The sequence below is a fragment of the Chrysemys picta genome, chromosome 18 (genome assembly GCF_011386835.1).
Source record: "Chrysemys picta bellii isolate R12L10 chromosome 18, ASM1138683v2, whole genome shotgun sequence".
Classification (NCBI taxonomy): Eukaryota; Metazoa; Chordata; order Testudines; family Emydidae; genus Chrysemys; species Chrysemys picta.
The window spans coordinates 2,455,823-2,474,356 of NC_088808.1; positions in this window are offsets into that span (position 1 = coordinate 2,455,823).

The following is an 18,534-nucleotide window of genomic DNA, read 5'->3' on the forward strand; positions in this document are numbered from 1 at the left end:
CTCTCTCTCTCTCGATGCTGCATTGGTTCTGCAAGGAGAAGAGGCGTATAAAGCAGGTGCTCAGAGGCTACAGTGGTGAAGACCAAAGTACTGAGGAAGAGAGAAGTAGTAAGCACTCATTTTACTCATGAAAGTGAGCCGATCTGACTCTGAACACACACGGGCAGCAGGTCAAGTGAGAAAGGAGGAGCCGATAGTCACTTGCTTTTAAACTGGGGCCCAACAAGCTCTGTATGGCCTGTCCTCACCAGGGTTCATAACCACATTTGAAAGGGTTGGTGGTGGCTTGCATCCATGCAATGGTTTCAAACACAGCTGAAGTAGCACCTAGCAAGCTGGAGGGTGAGAAGCGCCATTAGAGGTTTACAGCAATTGTTCCCAAGCACCTCCAGGTACTGATTCCACGGGCCTCGGAGCCTGTAGCTGGCCCGTTCCTGCCTTAATAGTTGGGCCCTGATGCGCTACTGCATCTGACTCAGCTGCCCCCACCCTCGGGCTCAGGGGAGCTGAGTCGGCTCCGAATAGCAGTCACGATTTCCCAGCCAGCCGGGTTAGAGAGCGCACAGCAGACCAGGAAGCAGCTGCTGACAATCTACAGAAACCTTCACACCATTTTACAGACTACAACCTATGGCACCTTGCCTCAGGAGAGCTGCTCCGTGTAACCGACATCAGGATCTGAATGCTGCCATCTCTAGGGTGGAGGGCAGCAGCTAACTGGTGAAAAATAAGGAGAATATACTTCAGTTAAAGACAGAGCCAAGTCCTGACCCACACAAACAGGGGATGAGGAATCAAGTTGTTAGCCTGGCAAATGAGTACAATCGGGGTCAGCCTTACACACAATCTGAACGCAAGTATCAGAGGGGTAGCCGTGTTAGTCTGAATCTGTAAAAAGCAACAGAGGGTCCTGTGGCACCTTTAAGACTAACAGAAGTATTGGGAGCAGTTGGCAGCACAGCAGATCTAAGGCAGGTTCCCTGCATGCCCTGGCTCCACGTGGCTCCCAGAAGCAGCTGGCATGTCCGGCCCAGTTCTTAAGTGCAGGGGCGGCCAGGCAGCTCTGTGCCCACAGGCGCTGCCCCTGCAGCTCCCATTGGCCACGGTTACTGGCCAATGGGAGCTGCGGAGCCAGAGCTCGGGGCGGGGGTAGCGCACGGAGCTTCCCTGATCGCCCCTGCGGCTAGGGGCCTCAGGGACATGCCAGCTGCTTCCGGGAGCTGCGGAGACCCAGGGCAGGCAGGGAGCCTGCCTTAGCCTCCCTGCATCGCTGATCTTTTTGACCAGGCGTTCCAGTCGAAAACCGGATGCCTGGCAACCCTGGGCTAGGCCCGAGGTTTGAGAAGGAGCTGCAGCACGTAAGACTTTTGCACCAGTTCCCCTGATGAGCAGCAAGAAAACAAACATCGATGGATTTCTGACTGTGCTACGAGACACGCTCCAACATGCATGTATTTGCTTTGCCGAGGCTATTGAAACAGGCAGGCACACTCCTTGAGCACACAGAAGACACATTATCCAGAAGGCCCAGCTGGGACCGTGACCTAGCAAGAGCTCACCACGAACTAGTAAATCTAGTTGCAGCAGAAAACCAGATAAAGTGGGTTGCAGTTGAATTGGCATCGTTCTAACAAGCCCGGCACACATTTAACATCTGCGTTCTGGGAAGCTCTGGTGCGCAACGAAGCTAGTCTATGGGCAGACTCTATTAGACCTTGTGTTGGTTGTGGCCCCCCTAACGATCTCTTACCCTGTCTTAAATGAAGGGCGTGTTCACATATCAGTTTGAACAAGATTTTGTTTTCACCCACGACAAGGATTCACCCAGTCAGGAGCGGCGCAAGCGCTCTAAAGGTGGGGGGCCACAGGTGAAAATCAGTGACCCCTCTGGAAACCTCCTAGAGCCCAAACTGTGGCCCTACCCCCTGTTCCGGCACCCCTGCACCCAGTTCATACCAATATCTTTAAATACGAGGACAGATTCTTGGCCCTCTGCCACTCAGGCACTATAGAAACAAGTTGCAAACCATGTTGGAGCATAGAATCATAGGACTGGAAGGGACCTCGAGAGGTCGTCTAGTCCAGTCCCTGCACTCATGGCAGGACTAAGTATTATCTAGACCATTCCTGACAGGTGTTTGTCTAACCTGCTCTTAAAAATCCCCAAAGATGGAGATTCCACAACCTCCCTAGGCAATTTATTCCAGTGCTTAACCACCCTGACAGTTGGGAAGTTTTTCCTAATGTCCAACCTAAACCGACCTTGATGCAATTTAAACCCATTGCTTCTTGTCCTACCCTCAGAGGTAAAGAAGAGCAATTTTTCTCCCTCCTCCTTGTAACAACCTTTTATGTACTTGAAAACTGTTATCATGTCCCCTGTCAGTCTTCTCTTTTCCAGACTAAACAAGCCCAATTTTTTCAATCTTCCATCATGGGTCATGTTTTCTAGACCTTTAATCATTTTTGTTGCTCTTCTCTGGACTTTGACCAATTTGTCCACATCTTTCCTGAAATGTGGTGCCCAGAACTAGACACAATACTCCAGTTGAGGCCTAATCAGTGCGGAGTAGAGCAGAAGAATTACTTCTCGTGTCTTGCTTACAATACTCCTGCTAATACATCCCGGAACCATGTTCACTTTTTTTTTTTTTTTGCAACAGTGTTACACTGTTGACTCATATTTAGCTTGTGATCCACTATGACCCCCAGATTCCTTTCTGCAGTACTGCTTCCTAGGCAGTCATTTCCCATTTTGTATGTGTGCAACAGATTGTTCCTTCCGAAGTGGAATACTGTGCATTTGTCCTGATTGAATTTCATCCTATTTACTTCAGACCATTTCTCCAGTTTGTCCAGATCATTTTGAATTTTAATCCTATCCTCCAAAGCGCTTGCAACCCCTCCCAGCTTGGTATCGGCCCCAAACTTTATAAGTGTACCCTCTATGCCATTATCTAAATCATTGATGAAGATATTGAACAGAACTGATCCCTGCGGGCCCCCACTCGTTATGCCCTTCCAGCATGACTGTGAACCACTGATATCTACTCTCTGGGAATGATTTTCCAACCAGTTATGCACCCACCTTACAGTATCTCTATCTAGGTTGTACTTCCCTAGTTTGTTTATGAGAAGGTCATGAGAGACAGTATCAGAAGCCTTACTAAAGTCAAGATATACCACATCTACCGCTTCCCCCCTATCCACAAGGCTTGGTACCCTGTCAAAGAAAGCTATCAGGTTGGTTTGACACGATTTGTTCTTGACAAATCCATGCTGACTGTTACTTATCACCTCATTATCTTAAAATGTTTGAAAATTGATTTCTTAATTATTTGCTCCATTATCTTTCCGGATACAGAAGTTAAGCTGACTGGTGTGTAATTCCTCAGGTTGTCCTTATTTCCCTTTTTATAGATGGGCACTAGATTTGCCCTTTTCCGGTCTTCTGGAATGTCTCCTGTCTTCTATGACTTTTCAAAGATAATTGCTAATGGCTCAGATTATCCTCAGTCAGCTCCTTGAATATTCTAGGGTGCATTTAATCAGGCCCTGGTGATTTGAAGACATCTAACTTGTCTAAGTAATTTTTGACTTGTTCTTTCCCTATTTTAGACTCTGATCCTACCTCATTTTCATTGGCATTCACTATGTTAGACGTCCAATCGCCACCAACCTTCTTGGTGAAAACCGAAACAAAGAAGTCATTAAGCACCTCTGCCATTTCCACATTTTCTGTTATCGTCTTTCCCCCTCATTGAGTAATAGGCCTACTCTGTCCTTGGTCTTCCTCTTGCTTCTGATGTATTTGTAGAATGTTTTCTTGTTATCCTTTATGTCCCTAGCTAGTTTGATCTCGTTTTGTGCTTTGGCCTTTCTAATTTTGTCCCTACATACTTGTGTTATTTGTTTATATTCTTCCTTTGCAATTTGACCAAGTTTCCACTTCTTGTAGGACGTTTTTTTGAGTTTTAGATCATTGAAGATCTCTTGGTTAAGCCAGGTGGTCTCTTGCCATACTTCCTATCTTTCCTACACAGTGGGATAGTTTGCTCTTGTGCCCTTAATAATGTCTCTTTGAAAAACTGCCAACTGTCTTCAATTGTTTTTCCCCTTAGACTTGCTTCCCATGGGATTTTACCTACCAACTCCCTGAGTTTGCTAAAGTCGCCTTCTTGAAATCCATTGTCTTTATTGTGCTGTTCTCCCTCCTATCATTCCTGAGAATCATAAACTCGACCATTTCATGATCACTCTCATCCAAGCTGCCTTCCACTTTCAAATTCTCAACCAGTTCCTCCCTATTTGTCAAAATCAAATCTAGAACAGCCTCCCCCCTAGTAGTTTTCTCCGCCTTCTGAAATAAAAAGTTGTCTCAATGCATTCCAAGAACTTGTTGGATAATCTGTGCCCTGCTGTGTTATTTTCCCAGCAGATGTCTGGTTGGTTGAAGTCCCCCATCACCAACCAAGTCCTGTGCTTTGGTTGATTTTGTTAGTTGTTTAAAAAAAGCCTCATCCATCTCTTCTTCCTGGCTAGGTGGTCTGTAGTAGACCCCTACAATGACATTACCCTTGTTTTTACCCCTTTTATCCTTACTCAGAGACTTTCAACAAGTCTGTCTCTTATTTCCATCTCAACCTCAGTCCAAGTGTATACATTTTTAATATATAAGGCAACACCTCCTCCCTTTTTTCCCATGCCTGTCCTTCCTGAGCAAGCGATATCCTTCTATACCAATATTCCAGTCATGTGTGTTATCCCACCTAGTCTCTGTGATGCCAACTATGTCATAGTTGTTTTTATTTACTAGCATTTCGACTTCTTCCTGCTTATTCCCCATACTTCTTGCATTAATATACAGACATCTAAGATACTGATTGGATTCGCCCCCTCCCCACCACAAGTTCTGTCTTGTCTCTCCCTTATTTCTGCTATAACAGCCCATGCTCCCCCCAGATTCTGACCCTTCTCCCAGGTCTCCATGTTTTTGACTTAGCTGTGGGCTTTGGTCACCTGCCCCAGTCGAACCTACGTTAAAGCCTTCCTCACAAGGTTAGCCAGTCTGTAGCCAAATATGCTCTTCCCCTTCCTCGATAGGTGGACCCCATCTCTGTTTAGCAGTCCTTCTTCCTGGAACAGCATCCTGTGGTCAAGGAAGCCAAAGCCCTCCTGGCGACACCATCCTCGCAGCCAAGCATTCACCTCCAGGATGGTTCCAGAGGAACGCGTTCTACTCACAAAACCCATAGGACCATTCCAGGATTTCATTGGAGGGCTCTTACCCAAGAACTGACTAGGCCTGAAGCTGCTGAGATCTCACTGCTTGAGAGCCGGGGCTGAAAGGCACTGTAGAAAGGGAGAGTGCACTTATTATTATGACAGATAGCAACTGCTATTCAGAATCTCATTGCTGGGCATCTGAAGAGGGTGTTAACTCTCCTTTGTCATGATGGCTACAAAAAAATTGACAACGATTAGGCAGTGAGATGCAGGGCCGGTTCCAGGCACCAGCTTACCAACCAGGTGCTTGGGGCAGCCACTTCGGAGAGTGATAGACTCAAGGAGCTCAATCTATTTAGCTTAACAAGGAGACGGTTAAGGGGTGACTTGCTCACCATCTGTAAATACCGTCATGGGGAACAAATATTGGCTAATCATAGAATCATAGAATATCAGAGTTGGAAGGGACCTCAAGAGGTCATCTAGTCCAACCCCCTTGCTCAAAGCAGGACCAATTCCCAGCTAAATCATCCCAGCCAGGGCTTTGTCAATCTGGGCCTTAAAAACCTCCAAGGAAGGAGACTCCACCACCTCCCTAGGTAACACATTCCAGTGTTTCACCACTCTCCTAGTGAAATAGTTTTTCCTGATATCCAACCTGGACCTCCCCCACTGCAACTTGAGACCATTGCTCCTTGTTCTGTCATCTGCCACCACTGAGAACAGCCGAGCTCCATCCTCTTTGGAACCCCCCTTCAGGTAGTTGAAGGCTGCTATCAAATCCCCCCTCATTTTTCTCTTCTGGAGACTAAACAATCCCAGTTCCCTCAGCCTCTCCTCATAAGTCATGTGCTCCAGACCCCTAATCATTTTTGTTGCCCTCCGCTGGACTCTTTCCAATTTTTCCACATCCTTCTTGTAGTGTGAGGACCAAAACTGGACACAGTATTCCAGATGAGGCCTCACCAATGTCGAATAAAGGGGAACGATCACGTTCCTTGATCTGCTGGCAATGCCCCTACTTATACAGCCCAAAATGCCGTTAGCCTTCTTGGCAACAAGAGCACACTTTCACAGACCTTGGGGTGCAGGCCAGTCCTCGCCCACAGACAACCTGCCAACCTTAAGCATATTCTCACCAGCAACCACGCACCGCACCATAACAACTCTAACTCAGGAACCAACCCATGCAACAAACCTCAATGCCAACTCTGCCCACATATCTACACCAGCAACACCATCACTGGACCTAACCAGATCAGCTACAACATCACCAGCTCATTCACCTGCACGTCCACCAATGTTATATATGCCATCATATGCCAGCAATGCCCCTCTGCTATGTACATTGGCCAAACTGGACAGTCACTACGCAAGAGGATAAATGGACACAAGTCAGATATCAGGAATGGCAATATACAAAAACCTGTAGGAGAACACTTCAACCTCCCTGGCCACACAATAGCAGATGTAAAGGTAGCCATCTTACAGCAAAAAAACTTCAGGACCAGACTCCAAAGAGAAACTGCTGAGCTCCAGTTCATTTGCAAATTTGACACCATCAGATCAGGATTAAACAAAGACTGTGAATGGCTATCCAACTACAGAAACAGTTTCTCCTCCCTTGGTGTTCACACCTCAACTGCTAGCAGAGCACCTCACCCTCCCTGATTGAACTAACCTCGTTATCTCCACACTGATATATACCTGCCTCTGGAGATTTCCATTACTTGCATCTGAAGAAGTGAGGTTCTTACCCATGAAAGCTTATGCTCCCAGTACTTCTGTTAGTCTCAAAGGTGCCACAGGACCCTCTGTTGCTTTTTACAGATTCAGACTAACACGGCTACCCCTCTGATACTCTAAGAGGCAATACTTCCCCTCTCACAAGCACGGAGTCTGAGTGTAGCAAAAAATGTTTAATAACATGAGGTAAATGACATCAGCATTAAATTGGAAAAACACCACAAACAGGATTCATAACACAAACCATGAGCAAAAGACCCACCCCAGCAAATTGGGCTGTGTCCTTTCCCTTTGGTTCTTGAATCCAGCAACCCAAAAATCACCCAGAGTCCCCAAAGTGCAACACCCCCAAAGTCGCTTGGGTCCAGCAACCACCCAAAGTCCCAAAAGTCCAACAACCCCCAAAGTCTCTGTCCCTGGTCAGTGCAGCCCCAGAGTAAAAGTGGGGCACACAGGGTGTTAAGGGGCACCTTACGTGATCCGAGGCCGGCCGTCTCTCCATGGGGTTCCACCGCAGGTTTCACCACGAGCCATTCCACTTCCTGCCGTCCCACGAACTGCTCTGCTCTGTGAGCTGCTCCGCTCACCGACCTGTGAGCCCCTCCAGCCGTCCCCGCAAACAGCTCCACTCACCATTCCTTGGGCCGCTCCAACCGTCCCCGCAAGGCTCCGCACCGCTCGCTGCTCCTCTAGCCATCCCGCAAACTGCTCCACCAGTCGCTTAGCAATATAGCTTCAGGCTACCCCACTAGGTAACACAGCACTCAGTGATCTCAGCTCTTAATAACTTTAGCTCTTTTGTGATTTCAGCTCTTAGTAGGGGAGCCCCAGTGCTGGTGCACCATTGGCCCAAAGGGAATTCAGCTCAGCAGCCTGTAACTAGACTCCTAATGGAATCAAAGTTAGCTCTGACATTCAACAGTGGAGAGAGGAGGAGCAGCAATAATTGGTGTTTCAAGCCCTCAAAGGGGCCCATACTATCAGATACAAATGCCCATCCTCTCTCAATTCATTGGGTTGTGGAACCCATGTCCCTTGTCTAGCGAGTGCTACTTAGGTGATGGTGAGACACTCTGTCATAAAACAGTTTCATTGTCCTTGATTCACATAATCAGGGTAACAGCACTTTATTCCTCCTGCCCCAATAACAGAGAAACTGGGGATCCCACCCCATCAAAAGTAACCACTATCAGTTGCTGTTGTCTCATGCCAGGCGGGTGGGTGTGCCTATGCAAACAAGATCAGCCCCTGGAGTTCTTTTCCACACTCGCCATAATTCACCACCAGATGTCAGGGTAGAGCTCATCCTGACTCTGCTTACACTAATCTATTAGAATTCTTTGAAGGGGTCAACAAACATGTGGACAAGGGGGATCCAGTGGACACAGTGTACTTAGATTTCCAGAAAACCTTTGACAGGGTCCCTGACCAAAGGCTCTTATGTAAATTAAGCTGCCATGGGATAAAAGGGAAGGTTCTTTCATGGACTGAGCACTGGTTAAAAGACAGGGAACAAAGGGTAGGAAATAATGGTACATTCTCAGAATGGAGAGGGTAACTAGTGGTGTTCCCCAAGGGTCAGTCTTTGGACCGATCCTATTCAACTTATTCATAAATGATCTGGAGAAAGGGGTAAACAGTGAGGTGGCAAAGTTTGCAGATGATACTAAACTGCTAAAGATAGTTAAGACCAAAGCAGACTGTGAAGAACTTCAAAAAGATCTCACAAAACTAAGTGATTGGGCAACAAAATGGCAAATGAAATTTAATGTGGATAAATGTAAAGTAATGCACACTGGAAAAAATAACCCCAACTATATGTACAATATGATGGGGGCTAATTTAGCTACAACTAATCAGGAAAGAGATCTTGGAGTCATCGTGGATAGTTCTCTGAAGACGTCCATGCAGTGTGCAGAGGCAGTCAAAAAAGCAAACAGGATGTTAGGAATCATTAAAAAGGGGATAGAGAATAAGACTGAGAATATATTATTGCCCTTATATAAATCGATGGTACGTCCTCATCTCGAATACTGCGTACAGATGTGGTCTCCTCATCTAAAAAAAAGATATACTGTCACTAGAAAAGGTTCAGAAAAGGGCAACTAAAATGATTAAGGGTTTGGAACGGGTCCCATATGAGGAGAGATTAAAGAGGCTAGGACTCTTCAGCTTGGAAAAGAGAAGACTAAAAGGGGGATATGATAGAGGTATATAAAATTATGAGTAATGTGGAGAAAGTGGATAAGGAAAAGTTATTTACTTATTCCCATAAAAAAAAACTAGGGGTCATCAAATGAAATTAATAGGCAGCAGGTTTAAAACAAATAAAAGGAAGTTCTTCTTCACGCAGCGCACAGTCAACTTGTGGAACTCCTTACCTGAGGAGGTTGTGAAGGCTAGGACTATAACAGCGTTTAAAAGAGAACTGGATAAATTCATGGTGGTTAAGTCCATTAATGGCTATTAGCCAGGATGGGTAAGGAATGGTGTCCCTCGCCTCTGTTTGTCAGAGGGTGGAGATGGATGGCAGGAGAGAGATCACTTGATCATTGCCTGTTAGGTTCACTCCCTCTGGGGCACCTGGCATTGGCCACTGTCGGTAGACAGAATACTGGGCTAGACGGACCTTTGGTCTGACCCGGTACAGCCTTTCTTATGTTCTTATGTAAGAGTGCACTTTGCTGAGGCCAGAGTGTTACATTGTGTTATTTTACACACACAGATTGACTGGTTTACGGAGGAGGGCTATTGATTCGGGGGGCTGCATCTCTGTATTGTAAGGCAAACAAAATCAATCCTGGTTTTCACAAAATAAAACTTTATTGTGCAGTACTAACAAAGGCTGGTGGCTCGGAGCGGCATGCCAGGTCAGTGTCCTGTATTCGCAGCAATTCTCCTTATAGGGATGAGTGAAAGGACGTAGATGGCCCCATGAAGAAAGCTTTGCTGTCCACACATTGTATTGGCTCTGCAGTGTTTCTCTTTGGGTGCTGCATTCCCTAAAGCATCAGTTTGTGTTGCCTGAGGATATCTTGTTGCACTCGTCAGAACTTCTGTCTTTCATCTCAGTCCATTGTCCCACCATTCCCAGGTCTCACGGGCTCCAGAGTCAGCAGCCTGAACCAGTTCTGAGTACGTCTCCTCTTGTCCATTTCTAATTTCCTCCTTATAGTGATAAGACTCTCAGCAGGTGTACAAGGGACAGGTCTCCAGAATACCCCAGACAAGGCACTGTTACACAGCCAGACTGAGCCATTGTTAAATTTTAGGCGTTAGAGACAGATGCTGGCAGATATATCCCTCATGAGAGTATCAAAGGCCCAGAGAAGGCTGCTACTGGGAGGGCTCATGATCACCCAAGGACATCCACTGCTGGCTTCTTCACAGTGAAGATGCTCCCAAGAGCAGTGTGTCTCCCCTCAGGGCCACTCTCACCAGGGCAAGAGCCTCCTCAGCTTCAGCGCTTCCTGGGTCTGACCTTGGAGCATTCAGCCCCCTGTTCACACTGTGAGCTCCCTGCAGCGAGTCCACCTGGATGGGACCAAGGGGCCCTGCACCCCAGCTCCCCAGTCAGCAGTGTCTCAGCCAATGGAATCAAACAGAAGGTTTATTAGTTGACGGAAACACAGCATAGAACAAATCTTATTAGCACAGAAAGCAGGAAGTTACAGCAAAGTCCATGGGGGGGAGGGGTGGATCCAGAGCCCGGGGCTCTCCCTTCCCCCCTCACCTCCCCCATAGAGTCCCAAACCAGGAGACTGACTCCTTCTAGTGGCCCAGCCTCAGTCATGCCCAGCAGCCCCATCTCCAGGTCACTTGGTCTCTTTGTTCTCTAACACCTTCGGCTGGCTCTTTGCATTTGCAGAGGATGGGCTCCGGCCATCAGTTGCCAGGCAACTGTGTCAGTCATTTGTGCCCAGGCAGACATTCAGCAGTCACATCTGCCCTCTAGGGTGTCTCTGTAATGATCACACACCCTTATCCCACCACCTAGATACTTGAATGATACATAGGGGAAACTGAGGCACACACAATATTCAGAGAAAACATTAAGAACATTCCCACTTCGCCACACCTAGCAAGGCAGAAAAAACAAGCTGCTGTGCTTAGAAATGTCCAGGCAAAGATCAGACACTACCTGCTTCATAAGTTTGGTGAAATGGTCCCTGAGGGCTGGAAAGTGGAGAGCCCCTGTACCTACCATATAGTGAGGTAATCTGTCCAAATCAACCTCCTACCTGATCTAGCAACACACAATTTCTACGTCTTTCCTCACTCTAACCACAGCATGCAAGTAATGTGTTTTGGGCTTGAAAACCTGCATCCAGATTACAATGCGTTTTCTGCAGACTCATGTAGTTTGAATGCTCAGTTATTGGTTTGTGTGTAGCTTACAAATCAATGCCAGTGGGTGTTTGGTTGGCTTGCAATGGGTTTCACTGTATGTGGTTACAGTCAAGCATTGCCTGAAAACATATGTACCTTGAATGCAAGTAAAAGTATTGGGCAAAAGTATTTATTTGGGAATGCTTCTGGCTCTTTTCTCCTTTTTTCCCCCTCTAGTACGGCCAGTCTATACGCTTAAAATACCCTGGATATGTGGGGTTGGCAATCACGCTAATTCAACATCCTGCTGCCCCCTGCAGGCTCTGTTGCAGCAGTCTCAGCAGAGACCGGAGAGGGAATGAGGCAGGAGAACAGAGGTGTCATAGAATCATAGAATAGCAGGGTTGGAAGGGACCTCAAGAGGTCATCTAGACCAACCCCCTGCTCAAAGCAGGACCAATCCCCAACTAAATCATCCCAGCCAGGGCTTTGTCAAGCCTGACCTTAAAAACCTCTAAGGAAGGAGATTCCACCAACTATCTAGGTCAGTGGTTCTCAAACTAGGGCTGCCGCTTGTTCAGGGAAAGCCCCTGGCGGTAGCTAGTGCATCCCTTGGCCCGCACCGCTTCCTGCAGCTCCCATTGGCCTGGAGTGGCGAACCACGGCCACTGGGAGCTGCGATCGGCTGAACCTGCGGACGTGGCAGGTAAACAAACTGGCCCAGCCTGCCAGGGGCTTTCCCTGAACAAGAGGCGGCCCTAGTTTGAGAACCACTGATCTAGGTAACCCATTCCAGTGCTTCACCACCCTCCTAGTGAAAACGTTTTTCCTAATATCCAACCTAAACCTCCCCCTCTGCAACTTGAGACCATTACTCCTTGTTCTGTCATCTGCTACCACTGAGAACAGTCTAGATCCATCCTCTTTGGAACCCCCTTCAGGTAGTTGAAAGCAGCTATCAAATCCCCCCTCATTCTTCTCTTCTGCAGACTAAATAATCCCTCAACCTCTCTTCATAAGTCATATGCTTCAGCCCCCTAATCATTTTTGTGTCTCCACACCTGCCTTGGCCAGCGAGGCCTGGTGGCTCAGTCTTCCACATTGTGATGTTCCCCTGGTGTTATCTGGACCGATGATCTGCTAGGTCAGAGGTCGGCAACCTATGGCACACGTGCCAAAGATGGCACGTGAGCCGATTTTTAATGGCACGCTGCGACTGCCACTGGCCCCGCTCAGCCCGCTGCCGAACCCCAGCAATGGGCTGAGTGGGGCCCGCTCTTCTCCGCCCCCCGCCTACCGCTCTCTCTGGCGAGGGCAGGGGGCAGAAGCAAGCTTGGTCCTGCTGGCTGCTGCTGTAGGGCAGCCTCCACTGGCAGCCAAGCTTCCCTCTCCCCTGCCTCTTCCCCCAGCGTGCTGTGTCGTGCTCCGCCTCCTCTCCCCCCTGCCGCTGATGGCCCTTGCGAGGGAGGGGAGAAGAGGAGCCCTCGCTGCTCAGACTGGGAAGGAGGCGGAGAAGAGGCAGGAGTGGGGCCTTGGGGAAGAGGGGTGGAATCAGGGTGTATCCCTCCAGCCCCCTGCCGTGAGCTGCTCAGGGCAGGGGGCTGGGAGCACCCCCCTGATCCCAGCCCACCCCCAGCCCTCTGCCCTGACCCCTGCACCCCCTCACACCCCAGACCCCTGCACCCCCCCACATCCCCAGCCCTGACTCTGGCACCCCCCACACATACCCAGCCCCCCCACACCCCATGCCCTGACTCCTGCACCCCCTCAAACACCCCCAGCCCTCTGCCCTGACTCCTGCACCCTCCTCACACACACCCTGCCCTGACTCCTGCACTCCCCACACATCCCCAGCCCCCCCACACCACATGCCCTGACTCTTGCACCCCCCACATCCCCACCCTGAGCACCAAACGGGAGCTCCTGCACCCCCCCCCCCAATTCCCACCTGCACCCCTTGCACCAAATGGGAGCTGCCCAAGTAAGCACTCCACACCCAAACCTCCTGCCCCAACCCTGAGCCTCCTCCCTCATTCTAGCTCCTGGCAAGACCCTGCACCCGAACCCCCAGCCTGTTCCTTCACCCCCAGCCCTGTGCTCAGTGCACCTCCACCCTCAGCTCAGTGCAGAGAGAGAGGAAGAGAATGGGCCAGAAACAGGGAGAAGGTAGGTACCCACTCTATGTGGGAAGGGCCGGGACCCCAGACCGGCAGCGGGCTGAGTGGGGCCAGCAGCCGGGACCCTGGCTGGCAGGAGCCAATGGACAGAACCCCAGACCGGCAGCAGGCTGAGTGGGGCCGGCAGCCAGGACCCTGGCTGGCAGGAGCCAGCGGACGGAACCCCAGACCGGTCTGGGGTCCCGGGACCTGGCCCCGCTCAGCCTGCTACCGGTCTGAGGTTCTGGCTGCCGGCCCCTTGCCAGCCAGGGTCCCGGCCACAGGCCCCGCTCAGCCCGCTGCCGGCCTAGGTGAATGGAACCCCAGGCCAGAAGTGGGCTGAGTAGGCCAGTGGCATAAGATCAGCATTTTAATTTAATTTTAAATGAAGCTTCTTTAACATTTTGAAAACCTTGTTTACTTTACATACAACAGTAGTTTAGTTATACAATATATAGACTTATAGAGAGAGACCTTCTAAAAAACGTTAAAATGTATTACCAGCACGTGAAACTTTAAATTAAAGTGAATAAATGAAGACTCGGCACATCACATCTGAAAGGTTGCCGACCCCTGTGGTAGGTCACTCCAGTCCTTGACTCTGGGAATCAGCCCTACCCTGCTCCCACTCCTGGGCTGTTCACGCACAGCCTCTGGCATGTGAGCTGCTCCCAGCTACATGAGTGAGCACTTTTGGCCAGCCGCTGCTTGGATTTGTGCAACCGAATGCACTAGCCAATATCTCCGGCCCCAGACACAACCCAAGGAACCTCCGTCTTGTAGTGTCCAGTTATGCCTGCTGGACGCTGCAAGCTTATAGGAGTTCATCAATTTAACAAAGAAATTGATATGTACCAGGCTTGTTATCCCAAGGGGAGTCTCTGACATGCTTCAAACTAAATGCACTGCTTCAGGTAGAATAAAAAAACGAATTTATTAACTACAAAAGATAGATTTTAAGTGATTATAAGTCAAAGCACAACAAGTCAGATTTGGTCAATGAAATAAAAGCAAAACGCATTCTAAGTTGATCTAATACTTTCAGTGCCCTTACAAACTTAGATGCTTCTCACCACAGGCTGGCTGGTTGCCCTTCAGCCAGGCTCTCCCCTTTGATCAGCGCTTCAGTCACTTGGTGGTGATGTCTGTAGATGGAAGTGGAAGAAAGAGGAAGAGAATGGCAAACGTCTCTCCCTTTTATCATCTTCTTTCTTCCCTCTTGGTTTGCCCTCCCCCCCTTCAGAGTCAGGTGAGCATTACCTCATCGTAGTCCCAAACTGATCAAGGGAAGGAGGATGAGTCACTCGAGAGTCCAACAGATCCTTTGCTGCCTAGGCCAGTGTCCTTTGTTCCTGTGAGGCTGGGCTAGGTTTGTTCCATACATGCCCTGATGAGGTGTGAACTGCCCCTCTGCTCCGGGAGAATTTTTGCCTGGGCTTGTTTTAAGCCATGAGGACATATTTTCAGACTCATAACTATATACATGAAATTACAACAACAACTATATACATGAAATTACTATAACAATGCTCAGTGCATCATGAGCCTTCCGAAGACACCCGAAATGTCCAAATTTGCATTGGAATCCACACAATTATATTATAAGGATGAACATGGGGGTGCAGGGTGTTCCCCCAAGGTACAGAGAATCACACACATATTTTCAGCAAGGCCATTTTCCTGTCTGTAACCCCAGCCCTATGTGCAGTGAGATGTTCAGCAGCCAGGGTGCCTCATTGCCGGGGGTGTCTCCCTCTGCCTGGGGGCACCTACAGTACAGGCTATATCTCTGCCCACAGAAAGCTACAGCACCCAGCATTCTATCTGGGACTAGCCCCTGCAGTGCCTGAGCACAAGTGTGACAGAGCCGTGACCCACCTCCTGATCTCTGAAAAATGGAGGGTGCTAATGGATGGAATCTGGGCCCAGCATCATTTACACTAATGTCAGGATGGCTCATGTGGCTGCACCTGCATCCTTCCTTGTAGCCTGCAAGGCCACAGTTCTCTGGTGGAGGAAAATAGAAAGGAGCATGAACTCTGGCAACTCAAGTAGAAGAGAATAATGAGGTGGTCAAAACAGAATTTGAAGAGCAACCAGCCAAGGACACAAAAAACTAACAGCAAATTTTTTTAAGTACATCAGAAGCAGGAAACCTGCTGAACAACCAGTGGGACCACTGGACAATCGAGGTGCTAAAGGGGCACTCAGGGAAGACAAGGCCATTGCAGAGAAGCTGAATAAATTCTTGGCATTGCTCTTCGTTGCAGAGAATGTGAGGGAGATTCCTACACCTGAGCCATTCTTTTTAGGTGACAAATCTGAGGAACTGTCCCAGATTGACGTGTTGATAGAGGTTGTTTGGGAACAAATTGATAAATTAAACAGTAATAAGTCACCAGGACCAGATGGTATTCATCCAAGAGTTCTGAAGGAATTCAAATATGAAACTACAGAACTACCAACTGAGGTATGGAACCTATTGCTTAAATCAGCTTCTGTACCGGATGACTGGACGGTAGCTAATGTAATGCTGGTTTTGTAAAGGACTCCCAAGGCAATCCCGGCAATTACAGAGTGGTAAGCATAACTTCAGAACCAGTCAAATTGGTTGAAACTCTAGTAAAGAATGGAATTATCAGACACAGAGATGAACATGCTGTGTTGGTGAAGAGTCAACACTGCTTTTGTAATGGGAAACCACGCCTCCCCAATCTATTAGAATTCTTTGAGGGGATCAATAGGCATGTGGAGAAGGTTAATCCAGTGCATATAGTGTACTTGGACTTTCAGAAAGCCTTTGACAAGGTCCCCCATCAAAGCCAGGGGCGGAGAACTTTTTTTGGTATCAGGGGCCATTGACCTACCGAAAAAATCAATGGTGGGCCACATACGTTCAACTCAACTGCCCAGGGGTGCAGAGGCCCCGAGCCTCGGTGTCATCATCCCCCTCCCTCCCCCTGTGGGGCTGGAGTCGCAAGTGCTAGCTTGCCCCACTGTGGGGGGAAGCCCCAAGCTTCTGTGCCCTCGCCCCCGGTGGGTGAGTTCAACATGTGTGACCCGCAGGCCGGATGAAAATGAGCAAGGGGCCAGATCCAGCCTGTGGGTCGTAGGTTCCCCACCCCTGCTCTAAGCAAAGTAAGCAATCATGGGATGAGAGGGAAGGTCCTCTGCTGGATCAGTAACTGGTTAAAAGAGAGGAAACAAAGGGTAGGAATAAATGGCCAGTTTTCAAAGTGGAAAAAGGTAAATAGTAGGTCCCACAAAGATCTGGACTGGGACAGTCAACCGATTCATAAATGATCTGGAAAAAGGGGTAAACAATGAGATGGCAAAGTTGGCAGATGATATAAAGTTACTCAAGATAGTTAAGTCCAAAGCAGACTATGAAGAGTCACAAAACTGGGTGAATGAGCAACTATACATATAAAATGATGGGGTCTAAATTAGCTGTTATCATTCACGAAAGAGATTTTGGAGACATTGTGGATAATTTTCTGAAAGCAATCACCCAATGTGCAGCAGCAGTCGAAAAAGCGAACAGAATGTTAGGAACCTTAGGAAAGGGGTAGATAATAAAACAGAAAATGTCATAATTCCACAATATAAATCCATGGTATAACCACATCTTGAATACTTCATGCAGATGTTGTTGCCCCATCTCAAAAAAGATATATTGGAATTGGAAAAGATACAGACAAGGGCAACAAAAATGACCAGGAGTATAGAACTGCTTCCATATGAGGAGAGATTAATGAGACTGGAACTATTCAGCTTGGAAAAAAGACGACTAAGAGAATATATGATGAAGATCTATAAAATTGTGACTGGAGAAAATGAATAATGTAGGGTTATTTCCCCCTTCACATAACACAAGAACCAGGGGTCAGCCAATGAAATTAATAGGCAATAGGTTTAAAACTAACATAAGCAAAGTATTTCTTCACACAACGCACAGTCAACCTGTAGAACTCATTGCCATGGGACATTGTGAAGGCCAAAAGTATAACTGGGTTCAAAAAAGAACTAGATAAATTCATGGAGGATAGGTCCAGCAATGGCAATTAGCCAAGATGGTCAGGAACGCAACCGCATCCTCTGGGTGCAGCCCTAGCCTCTGACTGCCAGAAGTTGGGAATGAATGACAGGGGATGGATCACTCACTGATTGCCATGCTCCTGGTTACTCCCTCTTGGGCACCTGACACCGGCCACTGTCAGAAGACAGGATACTGGGCTAGATGGACCATTGGTCTGACCCAGTCTGGCCGTTCTTAGGTTCTATTCCCACTCCAGGTTCATGACCATTTAGGCCGCTTTTGGGGATGCTACCCTTTGGGTCAGATGCTGAACCAAGCTGTTGTTTGCCAGTGGGTGTCCATGTGGAAGTTAAAACCCCAAGTGCTTACTGAGGTGACCCACCAATATTTCCCCTCTAATACACCCGTTCCACAGCTTTGTGCCAGCTATTATTGTGCAGACCCTGGTAGCTCCATTTCACTACAGGCATTGAGCTCTAGTTTTTGTAGAACATCTCTGGATTCCTCAAGTATAACAGACTCCAAACAAGGTCAGTTCAAAATGACACATGGAAGTACAGGCTCCAGCCTATCTCCTAGGCCTCCATCGAGGCTGAATTGGTCCATGCATCAGGACAGAGCTCATCTGGGAGTGGCCAGGCAGTTGCCCACTATTACAAGCAGCCAGTTGTTAAAACAGTGCTTAGGAGAGAAGCTCCCAAATGTTTGTGGCTGTCTTCATAGACCTCAGCATCATGTCACTGCAACCTCTCTCTGCTGACACTCACTCGCAGGCATGCTGTTGTTCTGGACCACTCTTGGCAACACAGAAATTTATATGCCCAGCTTTATTGGCCAGTGACATGCACCCAGATGTGGGAAGCTAGTGCCTCTCCCACACAGCTCCACACTTGAGAAAGAGAGTGGAAGATCTTGCACTAGCAAATGGCATCCTAGGTGAAGGCTGAAGTCAGTGTTTAGTTAAACATTCCTTCAGCTTTAAAAATTGAAGGTGTTCTCAGTTACAAAGGTGAGGGAGTAAAGTCAGCTGGTAACTCA